Here is a 16,603-nt window from a genome sequence, read left to right as displayed (position 1 = left end):
ATCTTTCTCTCATTCCAACAGCAGTAAAGCAAAGTAGAGGCGCTGTACCATTATCTTACACGCAAAACAGCACATGGTGTCTGTTCCGCTCAGTGGGGTAACAACATTTGAGGGGGCTCCCCTGCAAAGTACATGAAGGGGGCCCCCTGACCCAGTCAGGAGCTTTCAGACCAGCGGCCTCCTGTCTCTGCAAGGTGTACTGTACTGAGCCCCTTCCCACGGATTTCGTCCCCACCCCCCACACCGCAGGGGCTAGGGGGCTACTGTTATGCAAGTGGTTCTGCTCCAGTCACAGAAAGAGATGTGTTGTTTCTTTCTTCTTAGCACACATCTCCACACCCGCCATTTTGATATGACCGTAACCAGCGTGCTGAGCATCACCTCATAGAATCTCTACTGGCATGGGTAGAGCCTGTTTGCACACACGGTAGATTTTGTAATAAGCTGTAGTCCTTGCTGCCCGTAAGCTTGCAGCAGTTACTGGCATCACCGTGCAGAAGTAATCAATTGAATCACTGCCCTTTCGGAACTGGTTATAAATATTAGAATTCGGATGGTGAAGAGAAAGATCTCAGAGCGGTGCCGGGGAGGGAAGGAGTTAGGTGAAGAATGTGCCTTCATGGTGGGGTATTTATTTTGGAATGATTTAGATGAAGATGTAGACTTAAAACAACCCTGAAAGGACATTTATGAAGAAAATGTATTTATCAGAATTGGTTATTAAATTATTTTGATGCATTTATTATCAGAAGACCTGTACATGCCGACACTAGTTTGGGATTAGTCTTGTGAAGGGAGGACTTATTGCATTGTAACACTTAACTAATTGCTGCATTCTTATTTTCCTGCATTTGTATTTCTTCAAGTTCCTTTCACTCCAAAACAACTTCTATTGGCCTACTTGGCTCGCTTTTGTATGTTGTTCTTTACATTAGTTCTCATTGAAAATAATCAATAGCAATTCATTCGACATCTTAATTAGTTCAGTGCAGGTCTCTTCTGAACCTCCTCCACACACTTCTAACATTTCAGTGCTTTGAAATTCAAGCAGCTATTCAGCATTTCTTAGGGCACAACAAGGGGATACTATGAAATAATATAGATTTATCTATCCTCACCAACTAGCCTTTTTTCGGAAAAGGTGACCGTGATATATTTCTCGGCCGCAATATATGTTCATTTGCAATTACTGTGCTGAAAATTTTTGATTCTTGCTGTCAAGGTCCTCCATCTGTTCTACCTCTTCTGCTATCCATGAGTGCCATGGAGTACCTATGCCCCGACATCAATGGGGTATGGTGACATCTTGTGTTCAAGGCTACCACTGCAATCATAGTCAGTCTATTCCACACCGCCACATTTATCAGTGTAAGCAGACCAAGAGCTGAATGCTACCTTTGAAGGGTCCTTAAGGAGGCTCAGAAAATGATGCTTCATCATGGTCCCATTACCCAATGTGCACTGCAGAATTGTGTGCTCAACATATTAGCAAACATCCCGAACACTCAATGAAGAAAAACAAATAAACTCAAAGGGGTCAACGTGAGTCCCAAGCCGCTGGTTTTAATTCACATGGGGATGCCAATAGGCACCTCACTTTGGTGATTCCACTGCACCCCAAAATGGTACTTGTGCTGGTGGGCCAAGGCGCACTATTCCCGTCAGAGAATGGGGTTGGTAGGGAGACCAAGGAGAGCTTCTCTCCTCTCAGGGAACACTCAAGGGGTGTCCATGGGAAGCACCACGTTCCAGTTACAATGGTCCCCCTGCGTAAGGGGTCCTCACAAATGGTTAGCAAAAATAAAAACACAGTGAGATGACGATGATAGTGGAGTCAGCACAGAGACACATGCTATGACAGTATTTTCGTACAGATGGCATGCAAGGCATGCTATGGAGTGCAGGGACCTGTGGTTTAGATAGCATGACCAGACTTCTAGGGTCAGTGGCCTAGATCACTATGATATTCTTCGTTGTGTTAGTGGTTGATGAAGTGACAGAGTAATGGGCATAAATTGTCAAAACCAATGTTTTCAGGTTTCTGGTCTATATTTGTTTTGCCTTATGTTGCAGAAAATCGGACCCATGTGTATTGTTTCAGAGTTCAGGTAAAATAAAATTGGAGGTGGACTAGGTTATGTAAAACATTATTTATACGTTTACCACATTGATTTCATAGTGCATACAGGGCTAGATCATTTTATATAGTTCTTACATCAGAAAGGTACTCTGGTCACAAAAGGTTCCTGTTAGAAATGGGGTCCTTGGTTGACAGTCAGGTTACCCCCTGTTCAAGCAAAGACCCTCACTCTAGTCAGGGTAAAAGAGAATCACCCTCAGCTAACCCCTGCTTACCCCCTTGGTAGCTTGGCAGAGCAGTAGGCTTAACCTCAGAGTGCTAGGCGTAAAGTATTTGTACCAACACACACAGTAACTCAATGAAAACACTACAAAATGACACAACACAGGTTTAGAAAAATAGGAAATATTTATCTAAACAAAACAAGACCAAAACGACAAAAATCCACCATACACAAGTCAAGTTATTAATTAAAAATCAAAAAGAGTCTTTAAGTAGTTTTAAAAACACACTAGCGCTGCTAGAGTGAAAATGTACCTGGTGTGCGTCAAAAATAACACCGCACGGGCGGGCGCGCGTCGAAAATAACTCCGCACGGCGGTACTCGAGTCAAAAATCCAGCCGCACGATGAGTTGACGATCCAGCCGCGCAGGTTGCGATCTCCCAGCCTCCGTCAGCGATGCTGCGCGTCGTTTCTCCTGCTCCGTGCGTCGATTCTTCGGTCGCGTTTCCTGCGAGCGTCGTTTCTCAGCCGCGGAGCTGGCGGCGCGTCGTTTTTCAGCCGCCGATCGGATTCGCGTCGATCTTTTCCCCGCACGGCGCTCTGTGCGTGGATTTTCTTGTCTTTAGGCTGCCAGCTTCTCCTTTCAGGGTCCCAGGAACTGGATGGGCACCACAGGGCAGAGTAGGAGTCTCTCCAGAGGCTCCAGGTGCTGGCAGAGAGAAGTCTTTGCTGTCCCTGAGACTTCAAACAACAGGAGGCAAGCTCTAGATCAAGCCCTTGGAGATTTCTTCTCAAGATGGAAGGCACACAAAGTCCAGTCTTTGCCCTCTTACTCTGGCAGAAGCAGCACTGCAGGAAAGCTCCACAAAGCACAGTCACAGGCAGGGCAGCACTTCCTCCTCAGCTAACAGCTCTTCTCCAGGCAGAGGTTCCTCTTGATTCCAGAAGTGTTTCTGAAGTCTGTAGATTTGGGTGCCCTTCTTATACCCATTTTAGTCTTTGAAGTCACCTTTCTTCAAAGGGGACTCACACCTACTTGTGAAATCCTGCCTTGCCCAGGCAAGGCCTCAGACACACACCAGGGGGTTGGAGCCGGCATTGTTAGAGGCAGGCACAGTCCTTTCAGATGAGAGTGACCACTCCACCCCTCCCTCCTAGCAGAGATGGCTAATCAGGAAATGCAGGTTACACCCCAGCTCCCTTTGTGTCACTGTCTGGTGTGAGGTGAAAAACAACCCAACTGTCAAACTGACCCAGACAGGGAATCCACAAACAAGGCAGAGTCACAGAATGGTTTAAGCAAGAAAATGCTCACTTTCTAAAAGTGGCATTTTCAAACGCACAATCTTAAAATCAACTTTACTAAAAGATGTATTGTTAAATTGTGAGTTCAGGGACCCCAAGCTCCACATGTCCATCTACTCTCTAGGGGAATCTACGCTTTAATCATATTTAAAGGTAGCCCCCATATTATCCTATGAGAGAGACAGTCCCTGCAACAGTGAAAAACGAATTTAGCAGTATTTCACTGTCAGGACATATAAACCACATTACTATATGTCCTACCTTATCCATACACTGCACCCTGCCCTTGGGGCTACCTAGGGCCTACCTTAGGGGTGCCTTACATGTAAGAAAAGGGAAGGTTTAGGCCTGGCAAGTGGGTACACTTGCCAAGTCGAATTTACAGTGTAAAAATACACACACAGACACTGCAGTGGCAGGTCTGAGACATGATTACAGAGCTACTTATGTGGGTGGCACAACCAGTGCTGCAGGCCCACTAGTAGCATTTGATTTACAGGCCCTGGGCACCTCTAGTGCACTTTACTAGGGGCTTAACAGTAAAACAAATATGCCAATCATGGAGAACCAATTACGTACACATTTTAAACAGGAGCACTTGCACTTTAGCACTGGTTAGCAGTGGTAAAGTGCCCAGAGTAACAAACACAATAAAATCAGAGTCCAGCACACATCAACAACCTGGGGAACAGAGGCAAAAAGTTAAGGGAGACCACGCCAAGGATGAAAAGTCTAACACGTGTCCCCCCCAGCTAAAAGTGGGGAGCAACTACCCAACCTCATGGGAGTTCTCATCACTAAGGGGGAAGAACCTGGACAGACCATCAGCATTGGCGTGCTCTGTACCAGGACGATGTTCCACCGTAAAGTTCATCCCCTGTAGGGAAATGGACCACCTCAACAGTTTTGGATTCTCACCACTCATCTGCATTAACCATCTGAGGGGCCTGTGGTCGGTCTGAACTCGGAAGTGAGTCCCAAACAAGTAGGGTCTTAGCTTCTTCAGTGCCCAGACCACAGCAAACGCTTCGCGTTCTATGGCACTCCACCTACGTTCCCTGGGTAGTAACCTCCTGCTAATGAAGGCTACGGGTTGATCTAGGCCCTCTTCATTAAGCTGTGAGAGTACTGCTCCAATACCATGCTCTGAGGCGTCTGTTTGCACAACAAACTCCTTGGAGTAGTCAGGTGCCTGCAGCACAGGTGCTGTGCACATGGCAGCCTTCAGGGCATCAAAAGCGTTCTGGCAAGCCTCTGTCCAGATCACTTTCTTGGGTTGCTTCTTGGAAGTCAACACAGTTAAGGGGGTAACAATGGTACCATATCCCTTAACAAACCTTCGGTAATATCCTGTGAGACCTAAAAAGGCTCTCACTTCAGTCTGGGTCTTGGGAGGCTCCCAAGCCAGAATCGTATCAATTTTAGGCTGTAGGGGTGCCACCTGGCCACTCCCCACCTGGTGTCCTAAGTACACCACAGAACCCTGCCCTATTTGGCACTTGCTCGCCTTAATAGTGAGGCCTGCCTTCTGCAGGGCCTCTAACACTCTCCAGAGGTGTTGCAGGTGTTCCTCCCATGTGGAACTAAACACAGCAATGTCATCCAGGTAGGCGGCACTGAACTCATCCAGTCCTGCCAACACCTGGTTGACCAACCTCTGAAAGGTGGCAGGGGCGTTCTTCATCCCAAAGGGCATCACATTGAAGTGGAAGTGCCCATCTGGGGTAGAGAATGCTGACCTCTCCTTTGCCCCCTCAGTTAAGGCAATCTGCCAGTACCCAGATGTTAAATCAAACGTACTGAGGTACTTGGCAGCTCCTAACCGATCAATGAGCTCATCAGCTCGGGGGATGGGGTGTGCGTCAGTCTTGCTGACCGCATTGAGAACCCGGTAGTCCACACAGAACCTAAGTTCTGGAGTGGCACCAGGAGCAGCAGCCTTTGGGACCAAGACCACTGGGCTGGCCCAAGGACTGCTGGAGCGCTCAATAACCCCTAGGGTTAACATTTTGGAGACTTCCTCCTTAATGCAAGCCCTGACCCTGTCAGTCACTCTGTAAACCTTATGTTTAACAGGTGTACTGTCCCCAGTGTCCACATCATGTGTGCACAGGTGTGTGACTCCTGGGATCAGGGAAAACAGCGAGGCGAACTGTCCCAGCACGTGGCGACAGTCCCTCTGCTGTTCCTCAGTCAGGGAGGGGGAGAGGATCACTCCCTCCACAGACCCATCTTTCTCTCCTGCGGACAGGAGGTCAGGAAGAGGCTCACTCTCTTCCTCCACCCCGTCATCTGTCGCTAGGAGCCTGGATAGCTTAGTTCGCTCAAAGTGTGGTTTGAGGCGGTTGACATGTAGGACCCTCAAAGGGTTCCTGGGGGATTGTAAGTCTACCAGATAGGTGACCTCGCTCTTTCTTTCCACCACCTCAAAAGGCCCAGTCCACTTATCTTGGAGAGCCCTAGGCTCCACTGGTGCCATGACCCACACTTTTTGTCCAGGCTGAAACTCAACCAGAGTGGCATTCTGGTCGTACCACCGTTTCATATCCTCCTGCCTTGCTTCCAGGTTCTCCTGAGCGAGACTCCTGAAGCGGGCAGTCTGGTTTCTTAGTGCCAGCATGTAGCTAAATACATCCTGGGGTGGTTTACTAGGAGCTTTCTCCAAAGCCTCCTTCACCAGACTGAGCGGTCCCCTTACAGGGTGGCCATAGATGAGCTCAAAGGGGCTAAAGCCAAGTCCCTTTTGAGGCACCTCCCTGTAAGCGAACAGAAGGCATGGCAAGAGGACGTCCCACTTACGCCTCAAGGGCTCTGACAGGCCCTGAATCATGCCTTTCAAGGTGCCGTTGAATCTCTCAACCAGACCATTACTTTGGGGGTGGTAAGGGGTGGTGAACTTGTAGGTTACCCCAAACACCTTCAACAGAGACTTCATATAAGTGGATATGAAGTTTGTACCTCTATCAGATACCACCTCCTTGGGGAACCCCATGCGGGTAAAAACCCCCATCAAGGCACGTCCCACCACGGGGGCAGTGACCGTCCTTAGAGGAATGGCTTCTGGGTACCGCGTGGCATGGTCCACCAAGACCAGGATGAACCTGTTGCCCATGGCTGTCTTGGGATCCAGAGGCCCCACAATGTCAATTCCTACCCTTTCAAAGGGAGTACTGACTACAGGTAAAGGTTGGAGGGGAGCTTTGCATTTCCCCCCACTCTTGCCACTTGCCTGACAAATCTGACAAGACCTACAATAAGCAGCTGACTGCTTGTGCATCAAGGGCCAGTAAAAGTGGGAGACAAGCCTCTTATAGGTCTTGTCCTGCCCTAGATGTCCTGCCAAAGGCACATCATGAGCCAAACCCAGTAGGAAGGCCCTGAAGCACTGGGGTACCACCAGCATACGAGCTGACCCAGGCTCAGGAACCTTAGGCTCACTATACAGGAGGCCATCCTCCCAGTAAATCAGGTGAGTACCTGGCGCCTCGCCAGCCGCCTGGGCTGCAGCCTGCTGCCGCAGCCCCTCAAGAGTAGGGCACTCCTTCTGCGCTGTGCAGAATGCTTCCCTGGTGGGTCCCCCTTCCTGCTGCCACTGTGACAGCTCAGGGACCTCCCCCAGTTCAGCCACCTGTTCCCCTGTAGGCTCCGGGGCATCACCCTCAGGCTCTGCCTCCTCCCGGACCGTGGGAACTTCTGGGGCCGGTTTCCCGCGCCCCCTGCCCTTCCTCTTCTTGGCGGTCCCCTGGGCCACTGTTTCAGGCTCCAGGGGCTCTTGACTACCCTGATTGGCTGCCATAGACCGGGTGGATACGCATACCCACCCAGGCAGACCCAACATCTCCAAGTGAGACCTGTGTTCCACCTCCTTCCAAGGGGAATCCTCCAGGTCGTTACCTAGCAAACAATCAACAGGCATGGTTGGACTCACAGCTACTTTCCAGGAACCTGAGACCCCCCCCCATTCAAAGGGAACCTGCGCCACTCTGAAGAGGCGCTCAGAGTTGTCTACCGCAACTACTTGGTGAAGTACCCGGGGATCAATCTGCTCTTCAGACACCAGGTGACTCCTCACTGTAGTCACACTGGCTCCTGTGTCTCTCAGAGCCTCCACCCTCTGTCCATTGATGGTCACCCATTGCCTGTACTTCTTAGTGTTATCAGACACTAGGTTTCTCTGGACCATCTCACTGTCCCCTAGTGAGACAAGGGTCATTTCTGCTGGTTCCCACCCACCTGAAACCAACTCCTCCCCAAGCGCTACACTGGCCAAACCCTGGGACGGTGCACCAGTGGGTGCTGGTGTACTTCTGGGGCATTTGGGGTCCCCCCTCACATGACCCACCTGGTCACATGCATAGCACTTACGTGGGGGACCACCTGCCACTGGCTTCCCTTTGGACAACCATGGCTTCTTTTCACTGGGGGGTTGGGAATCCTTACCCTGGGGATCAGTTTGGGGCCCTTTAGAGAACTCCCCCTGTTTGCCCTTACCCCCCCCCTTTCTTCTGAGAGGGACCCTGCCCACCCTTGGCGTGGTCTCCCCCATACCTCTTTTGGACCCTGGTGCTCTCCCAGCGGTCCGCTTCCTGTGCAAGCTTCCTGGGGTCAGTCAGCTTGCTGTCAATGAGGTGCTGGCGCAGCTCTGGAAAACATAAACTGTACAAGTGCTCCCAAGCAATTAAATTGTAAAGCCCCTCATACGTGTTTACCTTACTGCCCTTCACCCAACCATCCAGTGACCTGCAAAAAGAATCAACACATTCCAACCATGTTTGGGATTCCTTTCTCTTGTAGGATCTAAACTTCTCCTTGTACTGCTCAGGGGTGAGACCATACCTGGTAAGTAAGGCCTCCTTCATGACAGGGTAGGTGAGATCCTGAGCATCCCCTAAGGCTGTCAGTGTGTCCCTCCCCTCTGCCTCAAAATGCTTCCACAGGGCTGCCCCCCAATGAGCTTCAGGGACCAGGTTCATGTGGAGAGCTGACTCATAACCCTTGAACCACAAGCAGATATCATCATCCCTCTTATAATCCCTCACAAGGTCTTTTGGGATGTGTACCCTTCTCTCAGGCTGCACTGTAGGATTGCTGCCACCATCTCTACTGGACTGACTCCTCTGATCTATCTCTTTTAAACTGAGCTCATGAGCCATGGCTAACTTCCTTTCCTCAATGGCCAGCTTTCTCTGTTCCACCTCTAGACTGAGCTTTTTCAACTCCAATTGGTACTCCCTCTCTGCCTGTCTGTCCTGTAACTCTTCAGGTGTCAGACCCTTGGAGGATACACTGCTACTTGCCCTAGAGACTCCTTCCCTGGGAATAACAGCCCCCCCCAATATACCATTCTGTACTGATTGCTCTCTCTCCTCATCCTCATCCTCCTCATCCTCAGTGTGCCCTCCAGTGCTTCTGGTTGTCACCCAGGCCCTCAGCGCCTTTTTCAGCTCATCCTTCTTGGAAGAGCTCTTAATGGGACAACCAAAATTTTTACAAAACTGCTTTAGCTGAGCCTTGTTATAACTATCCAATTGCTTCAGGTCAAAAACAGCTTCAACTGGTGCATCTCCAAGTAGAGACATGATAAAAGGTTAAAAGAGTGCAAAGTTCCAAATGCAGAAAAGCAAGTTCTTAAATGAAGTTCCAGAAAAGTCAATCACCGGATCAGCGAAAAAAGAAACTGAATGCAGAGCAAAAACAGTCCAAATAGAAAAAAACAAAAATCACAAGACTAGTAGTATGTGGTCACGTAGTGGTCTGAACTCAAACAGTAGTGTACACTTAATCACTGTATGTCAGGCACAAATACAAGTCCAAATCCCGACCGCTGATCACCAATGTTAGAAATGGGGTCCTTGGTTGACAGTCAGGTTACCCCCTGTTCAAGCAAAGACCCTCACTCTAGTCAGGGTAAAAGAGAATCACCCTCAGCTAACCCCTGCTTACCCCCTTGGTAGCTTGGCAGAGCAGTAGGCTTAACCTCAGAGTGCTAGGCGTAAAGTATTTGTACCAACACACACAGTAACTCAATGAAAACACTACAAAATGACACAACACAGGTTTAGAAAAATAGGAAATATTTATCTAAACAAAACAAGACCAAAACGACAAAAATCCACCATACACAAGTCAAGTTATTAATTAAAAATCAAAAAGAGTCTTTAAGTAGTTTTAAAAACACACTAGCGCTGCTAGAGTGAAAATGTACCTGGTGTGCGTCAAAAATAACCCCGCACGGGCGGGCGTGCGTCGAAAATAACTCCGCACGGCGGTACTCGAGTCAAAAATCCAGCCGCACGATGAGTTGACGATCCAGCCGCGCAGGTTGCGATCTCCCAGCCTCCGTCAGCGATGCTGCGCGTCGTTTCTCCTGCTCCGTGCGTCGATTCTTCGGTCGCGTTTCCTGCGAGCGTCGTTTCTCAGCCGCGGAGCTGGCGGCGCATCGTTTTTCAGCCGCCGATCGGATTCGCGTCAATCTTTTCCCCGCACGGCGCTCTGTGCGTGGATTTTCTTGTCTTTAGGCTGCCAGCTTCTCCTTTCAGGGTCCCAGGAACTGGATGGGCACCACAGGGCAGAGTAGGAGTCTCTCCAGAGGCTCCAGGTGCTGGCAGAGAGAAGTCTTTGCTGTCCCTGAGACTTCAAACAACAGGAGGCAAGCTCTAGATCAAGCCCTTGGAGATTTCTTCTCAAGATGGAAGGCACACAAAGTCCAGTCTTTGCCCTCTTACTCTGGCAGAAGCAGCACTGCAGGAAAGCTCCACAAAGCACAGTCACAGGCAGGGCAGCACTTCCTCCTCAGCTAACAGCTCTTCTCCAGGCAGAGGTTCCTCTTGATTCCAGAAGTGTTTCTGAAGTCTGTAGATTTGGGTGCCCTTCTTATACCCATTTTAGTCTTTGAAGTCACCTTTCTTCAAAGGGGACTCACACCTACTTGTGAAATCCTGCCTTGCCCAGGCAAGGCCTCAGACACACACCAGGGGGTTGGAGCCGGCATTGTTAGAGGCAGGCACAGTCCTTTCAGATGAGAGTGACCACTCCACCCCTCCCTCCTAGCAGAGATGGCTAATCAGGAAATGCAGGTTACACCCCAGCTCCCTTTGTGTCACTGTCTGGTGTGAGGTGAAAAACAACCCAACTGTCAAACTGACCCAGACAGGGAATCCACAAACAAGGCAGAGTCACAGAATGGTTTAAGCAAGAAAATGCTCACTTTCTAAAAGTGGCATTTTCAAACGCACAATCTTAAAATCAACTTTACTAAAAGATGTATTTTTAAATTGTGAGTTCAGGGACCCCAAGCTCCACATGTCCATCTACTCTCTAGGGGAATCTACGCTTTAATCATATTTAAAGGTAGCCCCCATATTATCCTATGAGAGAGACAGTCCTTGCAACAGTGAAAAACGAATTTAGCAGTATTTCACTGTCAGGACATATAAACCACATTACTATATGTCCTACCTTATCCATACACTGCACCCTGCCCTTGGGGCTACGTAGGGCCTACCTTAGGGGTGCCTTACATGTAAGAAAAGGGAAGGTTTAGGCCTGGCAAGTGGGTACACTTGCCAAGTCGAATTTAAAGTGTAAAAAAACACACACAGACACTGCAGTGGCAGGTCTGAGACATGATTACAGAGCTACTTATGTGGGTGGCACAGCCAGTGCTGCAGGCCCACTAGTAGCATTTGATTTACAGGCCCTGGGCACCTCTAGTGCACTTTACTAGGGGCTTAACAGTAAAACAAATATGCCAATCATGGAGAACCAATTACGTACACATTTTAAACAGGAGCACTTGCACTTTAGCACTGGTTAGCAGTGGTAAAGTGCCCAGAGTAACAAACACAATAAAATCAGAGTCCAGCACACATCAACAACCTGGGGAACAGAGGCAAAAAGTTAAGGGAGACCACGCCAAGGATGAAAAGTCTAACAGTTCCGAATTATTAAAGGCTGCACGCATATCACCATATTCTATCGAATAGGGTCCCTGTAAAAACTCCAACAGTAACTAACAACTGCTGAAAAGTTATAAAACTTCTCTTTTAATAATCCAGCTCGACATTGGATTATGAAGGCTGACTACGTGAAAATGGGTGGACTATAAATTCCCATAAACATGACAAAATGTAAAGAGGGCTTGACATTTTACAGCTATGTGAATTTTCTGAAGCAAAGCTTTTTTATCTCTGCTGAATGGGTCCAATTACCTCCAATGATTCTGTTTCTCATAACTGGCTATTCAATTGATTTTTATTGAGCCTGGCAACCTACTGTGAATTAACCACCCCAAACATTGAGCACGTATATATCGCAATTTTATTCTAAGTGTACCCCTCTGAAAGCACTGCCAGACAGAAATGGACAAACTAAGAGGCACTATATTGCACAAAATATGAAAGTGCTCTAGCTCCAAAAGATGCGAGTGCCAAATTCCTAAACCAAAAGCTACTAGAATGTGTTTGTAGTTTTAAAGTTGTAATGTACTAATATGGAATTTTAAATTGTAGTTTTGGTCTTCATTGATCTGAATAACAGGGATATAAATATTCAGAAAGTTTTAAAATCGGTTAGCGGAGGGAGGTCAAATCATTAAAAAAAAAAGTTAAATATTAGAGAATGCTTTAAAATATATTTTAATGAGGAAAACGGTTGTGCAAAAGCCAAGAAAAATGTGGTAACTGCAAAATGTGTATTAGTGTTCTTAATATAAATATAGAATTAGTACATATAAACTAAATGAATGTTTACTGTATTCAAGTAGTTTAAGATTCCTAAATGTTCTGAAGGGAAAATAATTAATATATGTATAATCTCTTGGTGCTCAACTCTTTGTCAACCCCAACACTTGTCAGCCTCCCTGCTCCCTCGTGCCTGATACTCATTATTCTCAAATATCATTATAGCTTCCCTTTCCATGGATTTATTTCTGAAATCACACATCTGATGTAACAAAAGGTTTAATCTCGTGTGACCTCACAGATGGCATCGTATTCGCTTAAGCTGTGTTCTGTGTAACTTTGGCTACTTGAATGCCTTTAGCCGGATCGCATACTTTGATGCCCAACAATGCCCACTTATTCAACCAGCAACCAATCCAGGTGACCTGGCACTACAACAAATGAATCTTGTATGCCAGCGGAACTGCTGGAAATCATCTAAACTTGGTGTATGATGCTTTTTCAACTCTTTTGTCTGCAACGAAATTTAGGAAGCGATACAAATGCGTTATGTATTTTTCAAAATTAACCAGCATTTGAGAAACAGTTGGCACATTTCCTACACATGCAGAATATTTCCAAAAATTACAAAAGCTGTGGGAACCCGTGAAGTCTGCCTCTTCTTCAAAAATTTCTCAACTGTCGGTTTGTATTGTCGCTTCCATGAGCACAGATTGGTTTGCCTTCACGTGTAGCAACCACGTGTTTCCACAGAGAAAGCCAATCTGTGGGTGATATAATACAGACGTCCATACCACTCTAAATGTGGAATACATTTCCCTTCAGATTCTGCCACAATCAACATCCAAAGCTCACTCGTGCCACAAAAGTGTGATGCTGACCACTTGTGTGTATTTGTCAGTCATTTTACCTCAGCATGGTTTTTTGGTGCGTCCACGCTTACACCGATTGACACATTGGGCCATGTCACGATGGGCTTTTCGGCGTAGTGAGCAGAGGTCAGAATCAGGAGAAGCAAACTGTGCTCTCTGTTCCCAAGCTGTACTGTCTGAAAAGAAATCACCAAATATGGAGTTCCCTGGATTCATGTTATCTGCAACAAGTGCAAAAAACAGGCGCTCGGTTCTGCAATGTACCAGTAAAGCCAATCATGATAGGGCCACTTGTGCCCTGGCGAGGTGGCCTTTCTGTTTGTAATGCTGTCAGTGCATGTGTAAAATGTATTCGCCAAGTTATTTGTCCCTACAGCCTCTAGAGGATCACGGTCATAGATATACATCACTATTATTGATTAACAAATCGATGCAACTGCTATTTACAGTTAAATTCAACAAAAATTATAAACATCTTCCTGTTACCTTCTCTGGGATGTCCTGCTGAAATAGATTTGCTGCTGTAGAAAAGCTCAGAGCAGGAGCAAAATTAATCTTGGCCCAGCTGCAACATCCTGCCCTGGATTAATTTAGCACATTTGTCTCAGTCCTCCAGAGGCATTTGGAGTGAAAACGTTTCACAGTTATAGGTTTTTCATGATGGTAGGAGGAGTACAGTTAGAGACAAGCAAGGGTCCGACCCAGGACCTCTGAAACAGCATTTGGGGTTCAAGACTCACTGCATGAGAAGCCACCTACAGGGCCCTGGTAGGTCTAGTTGGATATGTTGCTATGGGTTCGTCCAAAAAAGGCTTATGTCCATGTAGCTTAACAGGAGGTCAGCCAACGGATCCTCGAAGTACACTTGTTTGTCTTGGGCACGAGTGGGAGAAAGTCCAGTCCTCCAGGTCTCCTCACAGGTCTCCTTGGCATGTGCAACCCTTCTGTCTTCCACACATCCAGTACTCTCTCTATTCATTAGGGAAAACATTCCCCGGGCTAGCCCTACCCACATTTACAGCTGTTTCTGTGTGCTGTACTTCAAACAATTCCATATTGCTTCTCTCTATCTCTTTTCAGCATTGCAGAACCTTTCATCCCCCCTGTGCACAGCTCCTGTGCCCATACTAGATCGGTGGCCAAGGAAATCAGCAGACCCTTCCTCTGTGGTCACTAAAATCTGTTTTGGAGGCAGCTAATCTCCCAGTGGAATTGGTGCCTGGCTGACTAACAGGGCATAGTAGGGACCAGACCCAGGTGTTAGCTACATCTGCCTGTGATAGAGTAGACCTGTTTGAAGTTAATTAAGTTCCAAGTCATTGCTCAGATAGTCATCCCACCAGAGGAATAGAACATTTCCCAACAACCAAGGTATTCATCTCAGCTCCAGGAGCAAGTTCACACCCTCGTACACCTCATCAAGTGGCTTATACAGGTCTAAGGTGACAGTTGGAATTTCCTGCAAATGGCCTTTTAAAGGAGCATCTAGAGTGTATTGACGGGGAAGAGCTAGCTTTCTACAAGTGGCATTTCTAAAACGTTTCTTACAAATATATTATTTATTACAAATCCAACATTCCTGTTAATTGGGCTTGCAATAAATATTTTAAAAAGTCCAAAAATGAACTTTATAGCTGTTTCCTAGGAAAAGTTAACATTATTACATTTAATGTTGTACCAGAATGCTTTCCGGAGGAACAGCTAACCCTGCTACTGTACAAATATGCTTTGGTTCCTTGTCACTGTGAGGACATGTTTAACAATAAGACCTCATTAAGGGAGGCATTAATGTTTAAAGGAGGGTTTAGATCTGCCAAAAAGGAATTATTTTGACAGGTAATATTTGCAGTTTTAAAACAACACGGATAGGCTACAGTGGTTCACCTGCAGCCATAGTTGCTCTGTCACTGTAGTGGATGACACCGTAAGTGTTGCAGGCCACAAGTGACATTTAACTTTGGCCATATACTAGGGGCTTCTAGGGTTGTTAAATATGCCAATTAGGAGTGTAGCCAATTTCAACATGTTTTAGGGGTCAGAGCATATGCACTGTGGCCTGATTAGCAGTGACCAATACACAGTCAAAACCACAGCAGCAACGCAAGTACATGGAGATGGCAAAGCAAATAAAGGCATTTTTCTACAATTACTTAAAGGCATCTTCTCTTATTCACATTATTTCTAAGTCAATAATTCATTTTTAGGTCTCAACTACAGAGAGCTTTAGCATTCACATCTGTATACTATCCGAAGTCCTCACCTCTTCAGGGAAACCTGTGCTCCCTCACTGCCATCTGTGGGTGTGATGATATTCAGGTGTAATATAACACGATGGAAAGCAGATTTGAGTATTGCACAGGAAGTGCAGGTGTTTAATTAGTGCAGATTTCCAGCCTCTGAGAACTGGATCCTTTGAGCAAACAGCGTCAGATGACCAGTGGGGCAACGGAATTTAGGTCCCACCCTTTTAAGTCAAACCTATGCAATTAATTAATCATATACAACAATTATATTTATTACATGACTTGATTTCCTTAATGTGTGTGATGCATTTAAATTTATCAATGGAATGCAATCATTGCAGGGACTATGGATACATATACAAATGCCCAAATGTTCAATTGAATCATATAAAAATGTTCTTTCTTATTCAGGTTTTTGCATTTATTCTTAGCATTATATGTGTGACCTGCCAGCCAGGATTGTCTTCCCCAACATTTTGCCTTCCTCCTCCATCTTTTCTGACCTGTGTTTTTGCTAGTATTAGGACTCTGCACACTTTACCACTGCAAAACCTGTGTGCCAGGTCTGCCATTGCAGAGCCTGTGTGTGTAGTTTAAACTGTCATTTCCACACGGCATAATAAATCTTTGGCTAGGTTGAAACCATCCTTTTTAGCAAATATAAGTCATCCCTAGAGAAAGCCCTGGACAGCCCAGAGGACAGGGTGCAATGTATTTAAAAAGTAGGACATGTACTTTTAAGTTGTACATGTCCAGGTAGTGAACACCTTTTAAATTCATTTCACTACTTCAAAGCCTCTCTCCCCCGTAAGGTAACATTGGAGTTTATAACATTTATAAGTGTAATTTCCATTGCAAAAAGATAACTGATTCCTATTTGGTGTCTTTTGAATCAGAATTTAAAATTCTAACTTAACTTAGTCTGATTTTAAATTCCAATTCAGAAAATGCCACTTTAATAAAGTTGCCATTTTCTTACCTTAGCCATTTGGTATCTGCAGCCTGTCTTTGGTCACATGACTGGGTGTAGTTGGCAGTTCCGATTTGTGTATTCCTTCTAGAGAGCCACTCAATCTGGGAGTTTAGGTGTGACTGTATGGGACCTCACTGGCAGGAGGGGATGGAGGATCTGGACACAGCCTCACTTACTCCTGAATAGGCTATGACCTGTCCACACACAAAGGCCCTGCATTCCGGC

General features: G+C 46.5%; 1 protein-coding gene across 1 annotated transcript in view; it reads left to right on the top strand.

The window, feature by feature from the left end:
* Positions 1-16,603, top strand: part of EDIL3 (EGF like repeats and discoidin domains 3) — a 1,526,861-nt gene that overhangs the window by 204,059 nt on the left and 1,306,199 nt on the right. The window lies entirely within an intron of this gene.

Source organism: Pleurodeles waltl, chromosome 1_1 (genome assembly GCF_031143425.1).
Source record: "Pleurodeles waltl isolate 20211129_DDA chromosome 1_1, aPleWal1.hap1.20221129, whole genome shotgun sequence".
NCBI classification, from domain to species: domain Eukaryota; kingdom Metazoa; phylum Chordata; class Amphibia; order Caudata; family Salamandridae; genus Pleurodeles; species Pleurodeles waltl.
This window is presented reverse-complemented; position numbering and strand designations above follow the sequence as displayed.